General features: G+C 49.2%; 2 non-coding genes across 2 annotated transcripts; one reads left to right on the top strand and one right to left on the bottom strand.

Annotated features, from left to right (window-relative positions):
* Positions 1–2,014: 2,014 nt before the first annotated feature.
* TRNAC-GCA (transfer RNA cysteine (anticodon GCA)) lies at positions 2,015–2,086 on the bottom strand. Its single transcript has one exon. It is a non-coding gene; the product is annotated as a tRNA-Cys (tRNA).
* A 1,530-nt stretch (positions 2,087–3,616) lies between these two features.
* On the top strand, positions 3,617–3,698 carry TRNAA-AGC (transfer RNA alanine (anticodon AGC)). Its single transcript has one exon. It is a non-coding gene; the product is annotated as a tRNA-Ala (tRNA).
* Positions 3,699–6,706: the final 3,008 nt, after the last annotated feature.

The following is a 6,706-nucleotide window of genomic DNA, read 5'->3' on the forward strand; positions in this document are numbered from 1 at the left end:
AAAGTTTTTTCCTAATATTCCACCTAAACCTTCCTCGTTGCAACTTGAGACCATTACTCCTTGTTCTGTCATCAGGTACCATAGAGAACAGTCTAGATCCATCCTCTTTGGAACCCCTTTCAGGTACTTGAAAGCAGCTATCAAATCCCCCCTCAGTCTTCTCTTCTGCAGACTAAACAAGCCCAGTTCCCTCAACCTCTCCTCATAAGTCATGTGCTCCAGACCTCTAATCATTTTTGTTGCCCTCTGCTGGAATCTTTCCAAGGTTTCCACATCCTTCGTGTAGTGTTGGGCCCAAAACTGGACACAGTACTCCAGACGGGGCTTCACCAATGTCGAATAGAGGGGAATGATCACATCCATCGATCTGCTGGCAATGCCCCTACTTATACAACCCAAAATGCCGTTAGCCTTCTTGGCAACAAGGGCACACTGTTGACTCATAGCCAGCTTCTCGTCTACTGTAATCTCTAGGTCCTTTTCTGTAGAACCGCTTCCTAACCATTCGGTCCCTAGTCTGTAACAGCGAATGGGATTCTTCTGTCCTAAGTGCAGGATTCTGCACTTGTCCTCGTTGAACCTCATCAGGTTTCTTTTGCCCCAGTCCTCTAATTTGTCTAGGTCCCTCTGTATCCTAACCCTACCCTCCAGCATATCTACCACTCCTCCCAGTTTAGTGTCATCTGCAAACTTGATGAGGGTGCAGTCCACGCCATTCTCCAGATCATTAATGAAGATATTGAACAAAACTGGCCCCAGGACCAACCCTTGGGGCACTCCGCTTGAAACTGGCTGCCAGCTAGACATGGAGCCTTTGATCACTGCCCATTGAGTCTGACGATCTAGCCAGCTTTCTAACCACCTTACAATCCATTCATCCAGCCCATACTTTAACTTGCTGGCAAGAATACTGTGGGAGACCACATCAAAAGCTTTGCTAAAGTCAAGGAATAACACATCCACTGCTTTCCCCTCATCCACAGACCCAGTTATCTCCTCATAGAAGGCAATTAGGTTAGTCAGGTATGACTTGCCCTTGGTGAATCCATGCTGACTGTTCCTGATCACTTTCCTCTCCTCTAAGTGCTTCAGAAGTGATTCCTTGAGGATCTGCTCCATGATTTTTCCAGGGATTGAGGTGAGACTGACTGGCCTGTAGTTCCCCAAATCCTCCTTCTTCCCTTTTTTAAAGATGGGCCTTTTTCCAGTCATCTGGGACCACCCCCGATCGCCATGAGTTTTCATAGATAATGGGTAATGGCTCTGCAATCACATCCGCCAACTCCTTTAGCACCCTCGGATGCAGCGCATCCAGCCCCATGGACATGTGCTGGTCTCCAGTTTTTCTAAATAGTCTCGAACCACTTCTTTCTCCACAGAGGGCTGGTCACCTTCTCCCCACACTGTGCTGCCCAGTGCAGCAGTCTGGGAGCTGACCTTGTTTGTGAAGACAGAGACAAAAAAAGCATTGAGTACATTAGCTTTTTCCACATCCTCTGTCCACTAAGTTACCTCCCTCATTCAGTAAGGGGCCCACACTTTCCTTGACTTTCTTCATGTTACTAACATACCTGAAGAAACCCTTCTTCTTACTCTTAACATCTCTTGCTAGCTGCAACTCCGAGTGTGATTTGGCCTTCCTGACTTCACTCCTGCATGCCTGAGCAATATTTTTATACTCCTCTCTGGTCATTTGTCCAATCTTCCACTTTTTGTAAGCTTCTCTTTTGCGTTTAAGATCAGCAAGGATTTCACTGTTAAGCCAAGCTGGCCGCCTGCCATATTTACTATTCTTTCTACACATCAGGATGTTTTTTTCCTGCAACCTCAATAAGGATTCTTTAATCCTTTAGAGGATTTGAACTGATTTCAGTGGAGGCACATGTTTGCTAGGTTTATATGCATTTGCACAGGAAGATATTGAGTGTTTGCATTCATTTCAGGGATCCCTACTCAGTGGAACTCGTGAACATAACAGAAATGCAATTACTTTTGCTGAAGGAAGAGGTGTGTAAGGGGGCATTTGGATCTGAACCAAGGACTACTTGATTTGCAGTCAAACACTCTACCACTGAGCTATACCCCCATGACTGCTATGAAAGTAAGTCAGTGATCTTAAAGAGTTTGAAGGACAGGCCCTGCCTCAGAGATCTCCTGTTCTCTTCCCAGTCCACAGTGCTTTTAAAAATGGGGTTTCATTAAACTTATAGATGCATGGAGACACCACAGCTTGCACACCCACCCACATAGATTCCCCCAGTGATGTAGCTACCACCTCTCCGGGAGATGGATTAACTACACGGGCGGGACAGCTCTCTCCCCTCTGCTTAGAGCATCTTCATTATTTATGAATAGGTAGGAAAGAACCTCCTGAATGGACAGTAACCAATTGATCAAATATTGGTGGGTCTGCATTCAATATGGGTAACTGGTCATACTGGGCTGGATTAGAAGGAGTATTGGCAGCAGATGGAGGGAAGTGACTATTCCCCTCTATTCGGCATTGGTGAGGCCACATCTGGAGCATTGCGTCCAGTTTTCGCCCTCCCACTAGAGAAACAAGTTAGAGAGAGTCTAGGGGAGGGCAACAAAAATGATTAGGGGGCAGGGGACTTACAAGGAGAGGCTGAGGACAGGGCCACTCAGAGGGGGGGCACGTGGGGCAATTTGCCCCAGGCCCTGCAGGGCCCCCATGAGAATATAGTATTCTAGAGTATTGCAACTTTTTTTATGGAAGGGGCCCCCAATATTGTTTTGCCCCAGGCTCTGAATCCTCTGGGTGGCCCTGCCCACTCCACCCCCTGACTCATTCTCCTCCCTCTGAGGCCCCACCTATGCTCTGCCCTCACTCCCATTTGGCCACTTCCCACCCCTGCTCTTCCTCTTTGGCTGAGGCCTGCTGGTCCAACTTTCGCTTGCTCCTCTGCTGCCCGAAGGCCTCCTTATGCCTCTCCACCCCCTACCCCAAGGCCTGTCTGCTGCCCCCACCTCTCTGCCCTTCCCCTGAGACTCACCCTGCCCAAACCTCTCTGCCCCCTCCCCTAAGACCAGCCCTGCCCACCACTTGTGCCTCTCTGCTTCTCCCCTGGGACCCACCCTGCCCAGCACTCACACCTCTCTACCCCCTCCCCTGACCTGCCCTGTCCACCACCCACACCTCTCTGCCCCTCCCTTAAGACCCGCCCTGTCCACCTCTTTCCTCGGTCATCTCTTGTTATTCATTGAAACATCAAGGATGGAATAAATAGCTGAGTTTACTCCAGGGTGAGGAAGAAAGGAGCCACCAATCCCCTAGCAAAGCTCAGTGCCCAGGAGAAAACCTACCCTCTGCTATTGCAATCCCTGATGTGCTGGGGATATGATGGTAAAGGAACTGTCTGAATGATCAAGGCAGGAATGGACAACAATCTACAGGAACGTCATTGACCACAAAAACACCCTCCTCATGCTCCAGCCAGAAGGGAAATGAGCAGGAATTCTTGCAGTTCAGCCATGGACACACTTCCACAACGGCACAGCAGTGTGTGTGTTGTGGAAGCTGGTCTGAGGGAACAACTGGAATTGATCACAGATTGAGAACAGAACTAGAGTGTAGTGAGAGACCCATCTCAAGCAAGTAGTTATGGCCGAGTGGCTAAGGCGATGGACTAGCAATCCATTGGGGTTTCCTGGCACAGGTTCACATCCTGTCAACTACAGAGGAAGTTGTGGTTCTTTAGTTTCAAGGGAGCTGGGTCTTGTCTCACTCTCAAGCTGTGGCTACACTGTTGGGTAATGTGGCTTTAAAGTGTTTTAATTAAACAGCTGTTGCATATCCACACTATGCCCCTTGTGTCACCAGAGCACATCCAGGCTAGAATCTTGGATGGCCACAGAGAGCAGTGCATTGTGGGTAGCTGTGCAACTGGCTGCAGGTGTTTTGGGAAGGGTTTGCAAGACCTCATGGCTGGTACAGCATCACATGATGCAGGTTTGTCTATCCCATTGTTCCATGGGAATCCTACTAGATTGCCAGCTGCTTTTCAACTGCAATGTGCCTGGTGGGGTACAGAGTATGTGTGTGTGTGTGGGGAGAGTGAGTGTGTGGGCACACTGTCTCTAAGTCCAGACAGCTGCTGCAAGCCACCAGTCCTGAGGTAGGGGGAGGGAGACAGCCCCAACATCAGCCCCTGCTTCCCTCACTGGCTCAGGTCAGCACAGCAGCCTCTGTCACACACACACACACACACACACACACACACACACACACACACACACACACACACTGCTGCCTGCTTAGCTCTGTATCAGGGGTGCTGGAACAGGGGGTTAGAGGGCTGTGGCTCCACCACTGTTTATGAGCTGTTAGGACCGGTGATGCAGTGGGGAGAAGGGTGGAGTCTTAGGGGGGGAAGAGGCGTTCTGTGGGTGTGGCCTCGGGGGGAGGGGTGGTGTGAGTGTGGGTCCTTGAGGAAGGGGTGTCATGGGAGTGCCACAGTTCAGACAATGGTGCCCCCCCCACTGTAAGGAAGTTCCCGCCGCCACTGCTGTATAAATCCATGGTACGCCCACATCTTGAATGAAGCATGCAGATACGGTCACCCCATTCAGAAAAGATGTATTGGTATTGGAAAAGGTTCAGAAAGGGGTATGGAGTGTCTGCCATCTGAGGAGAGAATAATAAGCCTGGGACTTTTCAGCTTGGAGAAAAGATGACTAAGGGAGGATATGATAGAGGTCTATAAAATCATGGCTGGTGTGGAGAAAGTAAATAAGGAAGTGTTACTTATTCCTTCTCATAACACAAGAACTTGGGGTCACCAAATGAAATTAATAGGCAGCACGTTTAAAACAAACAAAAGGAAGTATTTTTTCATACAACGCACAGTCAACCTGCGGAACTCCTTGCCAGAGGATGTTGTGAAGGTCAAGACTATAACAGGGCTCAGAAAAAGAGCTAAATCGATTCATGGAGGACATGCTCTGAGCCAGGATGGGCAGGGAAGGTGTCCCTAGTCTCTGTTTGCTGGGAGCGGGTGACAGGGGGATAGATCACTTGATGATTACCTGTTCTGTTCATTCTCTCTGGGGCACCTGGCTTTGGCCGCTATGGGAAGACAGGACACTGGGCGAGATGGACCCAGTCTGACCCAGTCTGACTGCTCTTACATCCTTATGCTCCTTTCATACAGATGCCTGGGATTCTGCCTGACAATGTGTCCCTGAGGTCTCAGCCAAAATGCCCAGACAGGCAAACACTCTGGGCTCCTGAAGCCTCTGCCCCCCACCTGGTGCCTATGGCTCATCCCTGCCCCTTGCTGCTGCTCCTTGCTGTAGAAGGTGAAAGGAGCGGAGGCAGCACAGGAGCCTTCTGGGGATGCAGATCTGAGGCTTTGGGAGAGACACATTGTCTGAGACATCAGAGCGCTGTAAACCATGCAGCCACCCCTCAATCAGGGGCCTGTTCCAGCCCTGAGTCTGGGTTACCATCATCCCACCCACACAGCAGGGTGCCCACTGTTCTGTATTTGGTTGTCATGGTTTTTGTTCCCATGCAACTGAGTTAGATTATTAGGGGTTAGCCCAGCCAGCTTCGGCCAATTGGGTGAGCTCTGTGTCTGTAAATAAATGGTAGTTTTGTTAGCTGTCTGCTGTCTGGCCTCAAGTGATTTCTTTTTAAACCGGCTGCCCCCAAGGATATAACAAGTGGCGACGAGGATGGGATTCCGGTGCTGCTCCAGTAACACAAGGAAGTAGAAGTCAAGGTACAGAAAGTGAAACTAAAAATCATGGCTACTCTGACCAGGCCACTGGAACCTTTTGATGAGAATATAGAGCAGTGGCCTGCGTATACTGAGTGTTTTGAGCTTTTTGTTATTGCAAATGACATTACAGAAGAGAAGAAGGTGCCCATATTCTTAAGTGTTGTAGGAGCTAAAACCTACTCCCTGTTACGCAGCTTACTATACCCTGTTAAGCCTGAGACTAAATCTTGCAGTGACATGGTGGAAATCCTGGGGTCCCATTTTTCCCCAAAACCACTGGTAGTTGCTGAAAGATATCGGTTTCACAAAAGAGACCAAAAAGAAGATGAAACAGTTGTACAATTTGTAGCAATTTTAAAAAAAGCTAGCAGAACACTGTGAATTTAAAGAGATGTTAAATGATGCCCTGCGTGACAGGTTAGTGTGTGGCCTCTACAGAGAAGCTATACGGAAGTGCCTACTGACAGAGGCTCAGCTTACATTACAGAAGGCTGTTGATATTGCTGTATCCATGGAACTGGCTACAAGGGAGGCGCAATACATCGGTGCATCCCCTAGGCTGCAAAAAGTGTCACAAGAACCTACCCACAAAACTGTGCAGAGTCAGGAATGTTACCGCTGTGGTAAGCCAGGTCACCAGGCATCAGAATGCTGGTGTAAGGACCTGGTGTGTCGACACTGTGGCAAAAAGGGACACATTGAGTGTGCCTGTAAACAAAAGAACAAGAGGCCTGTGGTCTGGCCGACAAAAAGAGGAACCCTGCATACCCTAGAGCAGACCCAGGATGATCAAGGTGGCACCTCATCGCAAGCGGAAGTGCCACTGCATGTTTTGTCTTTGGCAGTGGGCTCACATGAATTCGGGATAACCCCGTTATTGGATGGCAAACCTATATGCATGGAACTGGACACCGGTGCAGCTGTCTCGCTGGTCTCCGAAACTGTGTATAAAGAAAAGCTAC

This window comes from Gopherus flavomarginatus, chromosome 8, assembly GCF_025201925.1.
Source record: "Gopherus flavomarginatus isolate rGopFla2 chromosome 8, rGopFla2.mat.asm, whole genome shotgun sequence".
Classification (NCBI taxonomy): Eukaryota; Metazoa; Chordata; order Testudines; family Testudinidae; genus Gopherus; species Gopherus flavomarginatus.